Source organism: Labeo rohita, chromosome 12, assembly GCF_022985175.1.
Source record: "Labeo rohita strain BAU-BD-2019 chromosome 12, IGBB_LRoh.1.0, whole genome shotgun sequence".
NCBI classification, from domain to species: Eukaryota; Metazoa; Chordata; class Actinopteri; order Cypriniformes; family Cyprinidae; genus Labeo; species Labeo rohita.
This window is the reverse complement of record NC_066880.1, coordinates 23,121,506-23,136,623: the sequence shown is the minus strand read 5'-3', so window position 1 is coordinate 23,136,623 and position 15,118 is coordinate 23,121,506.

Below are 15,118 nucleotides of genomic sequence, written 5' to 3'. Positions count from 1 at the left end.
TACTGTGAGTTTACTTCAGTAATGTGACATTTCCAACTGAAACGGAATATTGAATCATGGGTGGAGTTTTATTTTAGCTGTCTTCCTCTCAATCTCTCATTTGCAGCAAACTAAAAGTTGGAGGGGCATGGTTAAGATTACTCTGTCCAAGCTGCAAAACTGTCAGTAGAGATGGAATGCCATTTCTAATCAATTCCACAAATTACAGAGAAGTGTGTACATAGCACTGATGAAAATATTGGCATGTTCTCGTTCTGATCTCCACTTTGAACCAAAGGTTCTTAATGCCAAAGTGGGTTTGTGTACATGAGCAAGGAACTGAATTTATTTTGATTTAGATCTACACTAGTAACAGATGTAAGGAGCCATGTTAAACTTACTGTTAAAAGCATGACATGAACTCTAAAGACTGCTGATTTAAGGAATAGATTGCCCAAAAATGAAAATTGTCACTTATCCTTTTCTTGTTTAAACCTGTATATATTAATTTCTTCTGTTGAACACAAGATATTTTCAAGAATGTTGCTGGTTGAGCTCCATAGTGTTATTTTTCCAAAAAGATGTCAACGGCTACCCCGTAATTGTTTGGTTACCAGTGTTCTTCAAAAGATTTTTGTAATCGGCAGAAGAAAAATGAATACAGTTTTGAAACCGCTTGAGGTTGTGTAAATGACAATTTTCTTTTTTGGGTGAACTATCCCTCTTATTTTTTATATAGCTGTTTTTCACTTTGAAGACCTGCAGTGATTGTTTTGTGGATTTTACTTTATGCCCATTATATGATAACCCCAATTTCTCCACCAGATCTGAGAGGTGCTTCATTAGTTATTAATGAACTAGTCAGTATTTGAGGTTGTAAAATAATTTAAAAAACAAAGTTATATGACTATTTGTCCACAGCTTGTCTAACTTTCTGCAAAAAGGAAACCATGTCGTTATCATCATTAGTAGTGCATGTCAATATTTGATCTATTCAACCATCTCACATGACTACATCTTTACTACAGAATAAGTGATGCATTTATATTTTATGAATTTTTGAATTGGTAGAATGGGTAATTTTCAAGATTTATTTAAATGCCCCTTATTAAAGAATGACTGGCTGAACTTAAATGTTTCTGTGACTGGTCCTGCTCTGTAGTCAGATATTTTGGTATAATGACCTAAATAACTGACAGTTAGGTCAGCTGACATCTCTCCAAAGCAGTCGATTTTACCCTGAAGCCTTTTCATGATATGTTGTGTTTATGTATACACCAGTCAGGCACAACATTATGACCACTGACAGGTGACGTGAATATCACTGATTATCTCTTAATTACAGCTCCTGGTAGTTGGTTGGATATATTAGACAGCAAGTGAATGTTTTGACCTCAAAGCTGATGTGTTAGGTGTAGGAAAAATGGGCAAGTGTAAGGATTTAAGCTTGAGTTTGACATGGGCCAAATTGTGATTATAGATACAGTGGTCAGGATCTATTAAAAGTGGTCCAAGGAAGGAATAGTGGTGAACCAGTGTCAGGGTCATGGGCGTCCAAGGCTCACTGATGGACGTGGTGAGTGAAGGCTGGCCTGTGTGGTCTGATCCAACAGACAAGCTACTGTAGCTCAAATTGCTCAAAAAATTAATGCTGGTTCTGATGGAAAGGTGTCAGAATACATAGTGTATTGCAGTTTGCTGCACATGGGGCTGCATAGCTGCAGACTAGTCAGGATGCCCATGCTGACCCCTGTCCACCGCTGAAAAACAGTGGGCACAGAACTGGACCACAGAGCAATGGAAGGAAGTTGGTCTGATATTTTACATTTTCTTTTACGTCACATGAATGGCTGGGTGCGTATGCATTGCTTACCTAGAACACACATGGCACCAGGATGCATGATGGGAAGAAGGCAAGCCAGCAGAGGCAGTGTGATGCTTTGGGCAATGCTCTGCTGGGAAACCTTGAGTCCTGCCATCCATGTGAATGTTACTTTGACCACCTACCTAAGCATTGTTGCAGACCATGTACACCATTTCATGGAAATGGTATTCCCTGGTGGCTGTGGCCTCTTTCAACAGGATAATGTGCAATCCCACAAAGCAAAAATGGTTCAGGTATGGTTTGAGGAGCACTACAGTGAGTTTGAGGTGTTGACTTGGCTTCCAAATTCTCCAGATCTCAATTCAGTCGATGAACTGTGGTATGTGCTGAACAAATTAGTCTGATCCATGGAGGCCCCACCTCGCAACTCACAGGACTTAAAGGAGAACTCCAAATCCAACAACAATTTACAAATAATTTACTCACCCCCTTATCATTCAAGATGTTCGTGTCTTTCTGTCTTCAGTCGTAAAGAAATTATGGTTTGTGAGGAAAGCCTTTTAGGATTTTTCTTCGTATAATTGACTTGATTGGTGCCCCGATTTTGAATTTCCAAAATGTAGTTTAAAGGCAGCTTCAAAGAGCTCTAAATAATCCCAGCCTAGGAAGAAGGGTCTTATCTAGCGAAACGATCATTTTTTTCGAAAAATAAAAATGTGTATACTTTTTTTTTTTAAGCACAAAAGCTCCTGTAGCACAGGCTCTGGGATGCGCGTTCACGATGCTGCGAATTAGTGATGGGTCATTCTTGAACGATTCGTTCATTTTGAACGACTCTTTAATGTGACTCGGAAAGAACAAGTCGTCTTTTGGAGTGATTCGTTCAGCTGCGCATGCGCAACATCCTATTAAGTTCTGTAACTTACATTACTGGAATTAGTTCATCTGTTTCGAGTCTTCGGGTTTTTCGAGTTGTTCTGTCTGGGATGAACTGTCTGGGCTGTCACGGGATGAACGAACGACTCGTACCCGAAGACTCGAGAGATGAACTAATCAATTATTTTTCCGGCTCAGACTGTATTGGTTAAGCTTATGGGGCTGTCACGTGACGAACGAACGACTCAAACCCGAAAACTTGTAAGATAAGAGGTGAGGTGAGCTAATTATAGACTAAAGACCCAGGTAAACAATGAATTAATCTTTTCTGTTTCTTATAGCATTATAGTTTTGTCTTGTTTGTAGTGTAATCAACGTTTGTGTAAGCAGTAGATGTGTTAGGGAAGACTCAAAGGTCCGAGTCGGTAAAATGATCCTAACTTCCCATCACTACTACAAATCACGTCTAAGTTCATCGTCTGTGTACTCCGGCTAAAAAAGGTAGAGTATGGCGAAAAACTCACTGATCTATAATGACTCTATTATAGATTATTATAGACTATTATGTTCTCTATTATAGATAAGTGGAAAAACTTATTTTCTCCTACAACTTCAGATTCGTCGGACATCGTTGTACCTTTTTGTTTGTAAACAGCGTTTGACTTACAGTCATGTGAAAAAGTTTGGACACCCTATTAAATTTTATGGTCTTCTGTATCAGGACATAATAAAAAAATTATCTGGTCCTTGGCAGGTCTTAAAATTTGGAAAATAAATCCTCAGATAAACATCATCACATGACATATCACACAGTGTCATTATTTATTTAAAAAAAAAATACAGCTAAGAGGGGAAAGGCCATGTGTGACAAAGTTAGGACACCCTATGAGTCAACTGCCTGTAGCAGCAATAACTTGAAGCATTCATTTTCTGTGTGACTTTATCAGTCTCTCACATCGTTCTGGAGGAATTTGGACCACTCTTCTTTTCAACGTTGCTCCAGTTTATTGAGATTTGTGGGCATTTGCATATGCATAGCTCTCACCACAGCATTTGAGTCAGGATGAGCTCTGGACTTGGACTGGGCTATTGCAACACTTTAATACTGTTCTTTCAGCCATTCTGTTGTAGATTTTCCGGTGTGCTTGGGATCATTGTCCTGTTGCATGACCCAGTTTTGGCCCAACATTAGATGTCGGACAGATGCCCTCGCATTTGACTCTAGAATACTTTGATATACAGAGGAGCTCATGGCCAACTCAGTGACTGTGAGGTGCCCAGGTCCTGTAGCTACAAAACAAGCCCAAAATGATCAGCCCCCCTCCAGCATGCTTGTCTTTTGGTATGAGGTGTTTGTGCTGATATGCTCTTTAGGTTTTCACCAAACTTGGCGCTGTGCATTATGGCCAAACATCTCCACTTCTGTCTCATCTGTTTAAAGGACATTATTCTAGAAGACTTGTGTTTTGTTCAGATGCAACTTTGCAGACCTAAACTGTGCTGCAATGTTTTTTTTTAGATAGAAGAGGCTTTCTTCTGCCAAGCCTTCCAAACATGCCATTTTTGTCCCATATTTTTCTAATGGTTTTGTCATGAACTTTATCATTTAACATGTTAACTGAGGCCTGTAGAGTCTGAGGTGTAGTCTTGGGTTGTCTGCCATTTATCTGAGCTTTACACGGTCTTGGCTTTACTCCTTGGCATTGTGTTAACACATACCTGAAGGCTTCAGACCAGCAAACTGCCAAAGCTTATGCTTTTATAGAGGCGCTCAGACTTGATGATGATCAGTTAATCAAAGGTATTTGATTAGCAGTGCTTGACTGTTATTTACCCTCTTAATTCCAGTGTTAATAGTAAGGGTGTCCTAACTTTGTCACACATGGCTTTTCCATTTTGGCTTTATTTTTGTTCAGTGAATAATGACACGGTGCAATTTGTCATGTGTTGTTGTTCATCTGAGGTTTTATTTTCAAAATTTTTAGAGCGGCCAAGGACCAGTTTTGTTTTAATGATGTCCTGATACGGAAAACCATGGAATTCAAAAGGGTGTCCTAACTTTTTCACATGACTGTACTTGCACTTTCTTAGTCTTAGCGCGTTCGCTTTGTAAACACTGGGTCTGTAACTTTTGTGCTTAAAAAGTATACAAATTTTTATTTTCCGAAAAAAATGACAGATCGTTTCGCTAGACATATATATATAATTTAGATTAGGGTGCAGTCTTCCCTAATCTATAGTGTCACCAAACTGTGTAATATGCAGGACAGTATTATTATATTATGCTGTCCTTACAAAACAAATATGCTGAGTGGATTTCAGCACGTTTATTTGCAACACCCCATTGCAGCCAGGAGGTGGTGGAATTGTCTTATTTACTCGAAATACTGTTCAGACTGACTTTCTCCTAATTGTCTTTGCTCTTCGTCACTGCTACTGAAAGCAAAAATAATATCAGCTTTGTTCATCAACTGTGTTTACTGTTCAGCAATGTTAATGTAGCTCTAAAAGTCCTAGGTGGGTTAAAAAAGCACTCTTATTGTTTGTCTACTAATGTCTTCTCGATTACAGTGTCTTTGAGCATGTGAAAAATAGCTTTTGCATTTAGTTAAAAAGGGTCAAAACAGATGTTCAAACTTTTGCTTAGTAAAAGTAAATAGTAAATCGAAAGAGATCAAATATATATCTTTTAACCTTGGGCTAAACCCTAATTCTCTTGATGTGTCATATGGCGTTAAAGTTAAACAATTACCCCTTCCCTTTAGGAAACTTTCAATGTCCCACCCTACATTTTTTCACATCCATTTTACTCATTTATGTGTCACAAAAGAGGAGAAAAGACACATTTTCCATTTCATGCCGACTTACTCATAGCACCACTTTTCTAAACATAAGTTAACGAAATCTGCTGTTATCTGGTGGTGTTTCACATTACTTTGCACAAGAATAATAATCAACATTCGGTATTTATAATCTTTATTAATTCTTATTTAAGTAGCTGCATCTGCGACCGGAAGTAAACTGTTAACTGTCATAGCCAAAGAACGCAAAAATCACCAACAGCATATGGAAGGCATTCAGTCGTTCTTGAAGTTACAAAAAATAGTCACTCAAAAAATCAAGAGAAGCAAGCTTTCAAGATTAAACAATAAGACGCTGTGATCAAACCTCATACACCATAAAACAAAGTGGTAACATTTTATTTTGACTTTAGACATTCTACTAACAGTAAGTAACTTCGCAACTGCATGTCAACTAGTCATTAGAGTATTAGTAGACTGTCTGCTTAATATCTTCTAACCCTCTTCTGAACTTTGCAAGTATACTTAACCTAACAGTCTGCTCTGAGAGTTAGTAGACATGTAGTTGCAAATGAATGAGAATTAGTTGACATGTAATTGCAAAGTTACTTATAGTTAGTAGAATGTCTAAAGTGGACTATTAAAATAAAGTGTAACCAAGGTTACTTAATATGTTACCTAAATTAGATTCCTAATTTAAATTTTCCAGTACTAGGCATTATAGTACTAGTAAGTCAATAAGTAGCAGTTAAAGCAAGGTCGCTTTCAAGGAAAGTCTGTTCACTCGGCAGCCATATTTGCAATGCTTTCAGGCAGCTATTTCTGGCATGCAAAACCAAGTCCTATCTACTTGAATGTGAAAATCCTTAAATCTCAAAAATGCTTGTCATACTCACAATTAAAAAAACATTTTAAATCAGCAACAAAGTCTGACATAAACAATCCCCCCATTATGCTCAAATAGTGTTAAAAAGCTTATATTTCAGGTTGGTACAGCAAGTGTACATGTGCAGTCCTAAGTATGCATCTCAGATCACTGACTGTTTCTATAGCAACCGGCGTTCCTAACAGCTGCAGTGACGCGATGACTTTACCACCTGGCGACTGGCTCTTTTATTTAGAAGGCGGGACTATGACTTATTCTGTCATAATTCACATTGAACTTTCTCCCATTTATATCAATATGAGTGCACCCCCTTGGTATATCTAAAGTCTTTGACATGTTTGACTACTAAACTGATGACACAGCATTGTGTATAGGTGTATCATGTAATTGTATTTTTTTATTTTATTTTTTAATTCCTTCTTTGTATGTGTGCATCTGTTGAACTTGCTTTTATTTCAATGCTGCATTTTGTTTGAATGCTGCCTTAGACCATTGTGCTTGCATCTTTTGAAGAGTCTTACGCATAACACGTTGTTCTAAAAATGCGGCACTCTAGCTCAACTTATAAAAAATGCATCTCTAGACCTTGCTTTTTTCATTCCAGTGCCCGCATTTTTCAATACAAAAACACATTCTGTGTGAATGGTCCCCTAGACTATTGCACTCGCACCTTGCATCTTTTGCAGTCTCACACACATAACACACACATAATATGTTTTAAAAAAGTGGCACTCTAGATCAGCATCTTAAAAAAAATGCATATATCAGAGGTTGCGTATATCAGGGTCGTAAAAATTCTGTCATAATCTATTCTTAACCATCATTTTAATTTTCATATTTTAATTATAACAACACAATTATAATCTCATTTTAATGAACCAATATCGATTCTTAAATCTCTCTTGATTCTAGATCTTTTGGTCTATGCTGTTTTCAGTTGATAAACGAACAGTACTTAGTGCACCTTCCTTCCAATAAGTAGCAATAGGCTAGGCCAGGGGTCACCAAACTTGTTCCTGGAGGTCCGGTGTCCTGCAGAGTTTACCTCCAATTTTCCTCAACACACCTGCCTGGAAGTTTCAAGTATACCTAGTAAGACCTTGATTAGCTGGTTTAGGTGTGTTTGATTAGGGTTGGAGCTAAACTCTGCAGGGACACCGGCCCTCCAGGACCGGGTCTGGTGACCCTTGGGCTAGGCTTTGTGTTATGCTGCGTTCACGCCATATCGTAATTACCATAATTTCGAGATGATAACATGTGACGTTCTACTCGGTGCTGTTCACGTCCTCAGACTTTTTTTTTATGGCAACACTATCAATGCCTAAACAGAGCCTAGGTTGGTCAGGTGGTACAGCGGTCATGTGGTAGAATTCGTAGCTCTCAGAAGACTCCCAGTTCACAAGTTGTAATTACGAATTCTACGAGGACGTGAATGCTTTTTACAAGTTGGAATCTCGTAATTACGGGAATTCCGATGTGGCGTGAACGCACCTATACTTTTGATATGAAACACTCTCAGATTCAGATTCTGTCCATTTCATTTATGACCCAGGACCACAAAACCAGTCATAAGTGTACATTTCTCTGAATAAATAAGCTTTCTGTTGATGTATGGTTTGCTAGGAAAGGACAATATTTGGCAAAAAAATCAAAATACTGAGAAAATTGCCTTTTAAGTTGTCCAAATGAAGTTCTTAGCAATGCATATTGCTAATCAAAAATTACACTTTGATATATTTATGGTGGGAAATTTACAAAATATCTTCATGGAACATGATCTTCACTTAATATCCTAATGATTTTTGGCATAAAAGAAAAATCGATAAATTTGACCCCTCCAATGTATTTTTGGGTATTGCTACAAATATACCTGTGCAACATAAGACTGGTTTTGTGGTCCAGGGTCACATTTGGAAATTCAAGCAATAAATACCATTTTGGTGCTCTTTAATGTGGTGTGATAGATCGTTGTAGCTTCTGTGTACTGGCCTGTGCATAATCAGATGCCTAGGAAAACATTCGTGACAGTTTCGTTTTTGTTCTGTATCCCGTGCTCTGCTGCCAGACTGGAGCGCTCTCGCCACCAACTGGACAGGGGTGGGTAATCTGTCAAAGTGACGGACGGCCTTCATATTTTTCCGTCACTAATAATTCCGTCAATGACAGAGAATTTTTGGTTAATGTGACCTCTGGCATATATAGACCTTGCCTTTTTTATACTTCAATGCCTCAAGTTTTTTAAACTTCAATACCTCAAGTTTTTCAACACAAAAACTCACTCTGTGCGGATGGCCCTTTAGACTATTGTACTCCTTGCATAACACATTGTTACAAAAATGCGCTGCTCTAGTTTAACAAAAATGTGTTTTTATGTACTGCATTTTTTACATTCCACTTGTGCCTATTTATTAATACAGAAATGCTTTCTTTGTGAATGGCCCCTAACACAGCACTGTTTCCCTCTTTACACTTTTTTCCCCCACAGCAATGCAGGGTTATCCCTGCAAAAGCGCTGGCACAGGGTTTCATAACTCTGGGTCAAAACAATGATAACCTCCCTTCCAAATTGCAAGTGTGAAATGTTGGGTCTAGAATGATGATAACCCAGGGTTAAGCACAGTGTGAAAAGCCCTGTAGTTTGTCTTGTTTCATAAGTTGTTTATTGTTGAACATATGAACCAGTTTAGTAGAACTAGTAGCAGCAATACCACTGTTTAATGATGGTTTATAGATTGCTTAAAGAAATGAAGAAACTGTCTTCCCTCTCCTCTCTCTCTCTCTCTCTCTCTCTCTCTCTCTCTCCCCCTCTCTCACACACACACACACACACACACACACACACATACACGTGTGTCTGTGCCTGCGGGTGTGTAGCCCCATGTATGCAGATTGGGTTCTTGTATTCCTTTGATCCGCATGAAGGGAATTATAGATGGCTTTTACGTAACTGTTCTCCTGCCCAAAGAGGAAAAAAAGATTAACGTCTCAAACTTTATTCTGCTTTACTCTCAGTGTTTTCCTCCCTCCCTTTCTGAAGCCCGGCAGGCTTGTGTGCGGTGTGGAGCTGTGTCTGTATTTAGGTCATCTCACTCAACGAGTGATTCTCTGCATGAAGAAAAGGAACAGAGAGGAGCTGTGGGAAATATAGGTGCCAGTACTCCCCTTCTTTGCATATATATGTGGATAGAGAGAGAGGCAAACTGAAGCAAACTGAAATGTACATTAACTCCTAAAAATATCCAAAAAAAAAACAAGAATATGGAAATGTTTGTTTTCATTTACTGATAATACTGATGTATACTGAGTGACAGACCCAGTATACAGGTCATTCTATAATTGTGGGTACATCTCATGTCCGTGAAGTATATTTTTAATATATTTTCGTCAACATAAAGCCCCGTTGCATACAACCCTGGTATTCAGCTGTCCGATTTTGTAAAGTTACCCACTAGAAAACCCCCATCAAAAAGGAATGGTTTGTCCCATATCCTATTCTCGCATAATTTACACAGAAGCATGGATGAAACATTAGAAGTTATGTTCTCTCTCCTTCCCCTATATTGGTTAAACTAGCAAAGCTAGTATTATTGCTGTAAATTTTAACAAGACAACACCTTACAGGTTACCTAAAACCTGTTTTGTTCATGAAAATATATTTCTAAACATACCATATGCGCAGTACGTGTAGGCTTCCATGTTGAATATAAGCCCAAAACATAAAAAAAGTCAACTGTCAAGTTACCTGTCAACTGTGTTACCCAGTAAATGTAACATCAGTAGCAAACATAGATGGTATTTTATGCACACATTCCTACAGATCACCTTTATTTATATAGCACTTTATATAGTTTGCCAAGCACAGGGCTACTACAAAATTTAATATGCATTAAAATAAAACAAATAAAATTATAGAGATTATATGTTTTGTATATGTTTTATTGTTTTAAATCAATGATTTTATATTGTATTGTCATTTCTGATTTCATTTGTCATTCTGGTTAATTTGGTTCATTGCATACAACTCAAATTGCAGTAGGTTGTGCTTATAGAAAAGCATAAATACCCAAGTTACTCTGGTCTACAAACCAATGCATAGCTTTTCAATTTTGACACCTGCTTGTTATGTAGAAGTCGTCAAACAGTATTTACATGTTTTCAAACAGCTGTATGGACAAGTTTGCTTTTTTACGGTCTGAGAGCCACCAAGTTATACGGTGCATTCCGTTTGACCATAAGTACGCTACTAAATAGATTTAAACAGGGCATTCCACCATCAGAAGTGAGATTCCAATCTAAAGGGAACTAACATGTTTAGTTGGAAGGGCACTGCATGTGTTGTAGGGAATATGGAAATATTGTGCAACACTCCAGTATAATTAGTCCCAGATGTGATATCCCAGTTTATATCATATTTTATTTACAGAATTATATTGTGTGATCATAGTTTAAGCTCCTATAATTTGCACGACTCCAGTGTCAGCTATGTTGGCTGACACTGCAGAGTGTTCTAAATGAACACATTGTTAAGTAAAGTGAACCTCAATAATACAATACACCATGCTCAGGGAAAAAGGGAATAGTCAAAAGTCAAAACTGCGTAGGAACTCTGTCAGTCCGAACACAGTTGTAATTTTTTATTTATTATTTGTATGTATCACAGCAGCATATCTGAGTGACCAAATCTGGTTGGCAAGTCTTCTTCACAGTGTGATAAAATGATAAAATGAAATGGAGATTTTGCTGCGTTTATTGCATGTTGCAATTATGGTAATTACAAGATGAAACCTGTGACGTTCTACTCTAAGCTATTCACATCCTCTCATTTAGAATTACGTGTTCCTTTGGCAAATGCTATCAATGACAAAATGATACTGCAAAGGTCAGGTGGTGCAGATCAGAACTCTTGGAAATTTAGAATTTACCCAAGTTGTAAATACGAGTTCAATGAGAGGATGATTTTTGCAAGATGGAATCTTATAATACATGGCGTGAATGTACCTGTAAAAAAATTCTGTTGCACTGACAAATGCAAACATTTATGTGAATGAACACATTAATAGTGGTCTACTGGCTTTTTTCAAAGGCTTGATTGTGTTTATGGGGTGCACTGTAACATGTTCATGCTTCGTATTTTAAAAATTGCATTATTTTTCACATATTTTACCTTTATTCTGCTATTTTGTCCTCCCAAAAATGGTCTGTTGACTTCCTGGTTCCTTCCTCAGAAATTTGTAATGGGCTCAGATTGGTTAGCTGGTCCAGTGTGTTGTGATTCGCTAACCACCTAGTACATGATGTCTGGAAATGTCACGCCTCTTACCATAACAGGTAGTTGCATATTCCCGGGGACAGGGTTTATGTAAATTTCAGGGTTTGTGGTGTCACTAACTAGGAAGTAGCTTGTTGTAGTCCCTACCAGCCATATGTTGTAGGATTTAAATAGCACATTCTGTAAAAGAAAATTTCTCCATTTGCGCTGAACTTTGAGCGTACCTTTTCAGATGTGGTTTATGCTTAAACAGCCACATTACACACTAATGCTAAAAAAGGTGAAATTGTAATCTACGACCCCTTTGAAACATTTATTGTGCAGAGCATTCGTACTATACATTCATCTTTAGATCAAATACAGAGTTCTGGCATGAAACTCTAGATGGCGCAGTCCGATAGGTCTAACTCAGTGATTCTCAACTCCAGTCCTCAGGGCCCACTGCTCTGCACATTTTGTATGTTTCTGAGTCTGACACACTCAGTTCAGTTCATGGATCTTTCTCCTAATAAGATGATGATCTGAATCAGGTGTGTTAAATCAGGTGTGTGTGAGGGAGACAAACAAAATGTGCAGAGCAGTGGGCCTCGGGGGACTGGAGTTGAGAACCACTGGTCTAACTCAATCTGACCTAATGACATCATTATCACATGGCACTGCTGATAGTTCTCTCCTGCATTGGAAGCCAATTAACTCACTGCTCAATATTCAAATACCTGGCTTTTGTTTGCTGTAGCAGTTTGCAGTGCACTTCAAAAACCCTTCACCTTCCCCAGCTCCATCGGTATAGATCTGCTACGGGGTAATTCATGTATGCTACATGGGGGGTATTCATATGTGTTAAATGTCATCCATTATGTTATGGATGTATTGGCAGTAGCAAGTCTCGGTACTCACTCTGCTGCAGCAGCATAGCAGATCTATTCCACCAAGACCAAATACATTAACATTGTCATGTACATTTCCATGCCAATCCCTCTGAGAGTTGTTATGACAGAAAAACAGTTAATTTAGTTAAATTTTCTTCATGTTTATAGTTATATACTAGCTGCCTGTATATAAAAACACACATGATGTAATAGGAGGCCATCTTTTTTTTTAACACAAGACAGTACTGGTAGTTGAGAGTTGTTGATATGCAAGAATATGCATCAGACCACTTCAAGCACTGGAGAGAAGAATTGTCTTTCTCTGGTTTTCCCACCAAACTTTCCCTGCTTTATCCTCCCGCTGTAATCTTCCCCTTACTCCCCAAGGACATGCGTCTCTTTCTTCTCAAAGATGACATCATATTTCATGTACAGAAGCTTTTAGAGTATACAGTACATCTCCAGCAGGCACATGAACTCTGTGGCCCTCTCGTGCCGCCAGCAGGCCTGGGAATGGCTTTGTGTGATGTAAACAGGGTAAATTGACGTAGTTACGGTGGGGGAAAGTTTGGTGACAGCAGAAATATTCTGCCCTATGATTGGAGAAATTCTTTGACATGGAGCTTAAGCATCCTGTTTCTGGTTCATTTCCTTCCTTATTTGGGGTCAGTGTGTTTATCCGTTTAGACAAGCCTGATTGCCATCCGTCTATCTGTTGTGTGGGAGAAAGAGAATGTGTGCATGTTGTGTCCTGTCATCTGCACTGTTGTTAGAATGTAACAATAACGCGATGTGACAAGCCAAAAACTGCTGTACCAACAGCATCTATCTGTCTATCTATCTATCTATCTATCTATATAAACGCTTTCCCATGTAGGTTCTTCTATGAAAAAGCTGCAGCATGGACCTCTATTTTGTTGGTTGAAAGGAACAAATCGTGAAACTCCAAGCTACAAAACTTGCTGAGAAAAATTAGTTAAGAACAAGACAAATAGAGAGCTGCAGGTAAGACATATTTCGGTAGGCCAAAACGCAGAAACGAGATAGCATTTTAGCAACTCCAAATCCATTGTCTTGAAATCAGTGTTTTCGGTTAAATGCCTAGGTCTGTGGTTAGCACACTCTCAAGATATTGTGATTATGACATAGAATACGACTATGACCATATGTTATAAGGAAGACCATTTCCACCATAAACGAAAAATTAAAAAGTTGTGAGAAATAAAGTCACTTTATAACACACAATTGCGACTTTGTATCACACAATTCTTACTTTGTAACTTGCAATTATGAGTTTACATCATGCAATTCTAAAGGGGAAAAAGTCAGAAATGCAAGTTTATGTGACACAATTCTGAGAAAAAAGTCAGAACTGTGAGATGCAAAGACAATTGCTTGAAAAAAAGTAAGAATTGTGATATAAAAGTCACCATCACTTTTTTTGTAAATATTTATATATTCAGTGATGGAAACGGTCTTCTTTGGTTACACCCCGTTGTGTTTTTTTAAAGCTTTTATTGTTGCTAACAACTCAGTATGTGGAACTACAAGAGATTGTATGGGACAGGAAAACTCACCTATTCACTATAGTCTGCTTTCACAGCCTTACTGTGTTTATAATCAGATTTTTGCAAACTATTATAACTCTTATTATAACTATTATAACTCTTTAAATAATGTGTGATAGAACTTTGATGTTGAAGTCATGTAACTATGGTGTAGTTCATTTATAGCCTATGGTTATCTTTTTACATTTGCTTTTAAAATTCATATTTAAATACAAAATATTCATAGTTAAATACAACCCAGCACTGAGTAAAATATGGACAAACCCAGCAATTGGGTTGTTTTGACCCAGCGGTTTGGTTATTAGTATATTTTTACTTTTAAATTTAAAATTCATGGAAGTTATGTTAATTTGCATTCTAAAAAATGCTGGGTTAAATGCAATCCAGCACTGGGTAAAATACGGACAAACCCAGCAATATCGTTGTTTTGACCCAGCGGTTTGGTTACTACTATCTTTTTACTTTTAGTTTTAAAATTCATGGAAGTTACGTTCGTTTGCATTCTAAAAAATGCTGGGTTAAATACAACCTAGCACTGGGTAAAATATGGACATACCCAGCAATTGGGTTGTTTTGAACTAGTGGTTGGGTTTCTACCCAAAAAGTTTGGGGTCTCAAAACAACCTAGTTGCTGGGTTTGTCCATATTTCACTTAGCACTGGTTTATTTTAAACCCAGCATTTTTTAGGGTGTGTGATGATTATCTTGATTATTATTTGTAAAGATTATCATCATTTTTTACATGAAAAAATGTGTAAGAATTATTAACTTTTGCTGGTCACCAAGCCAGTTTTAAACAATAAACCAAAAGTCAATGGAAAAATCCTATTCAGTTTTTGGTAACGGACCCAGGGGGATTCTAAATTCTACAAGTCATCACTGCAGTGCTGTATACCTCATAGAAATATGGTGAAATGTTGTTTATGTTTGGTAATAGCAACTCATAAAGGGTGTGCTGTGTAAAATACAGCTAAGAATATTTTTATTTTATTTGTGTGTGTGTGTTTCCCATGAGAAAAATAAGAAAAAAGGAATCTCTTATTAT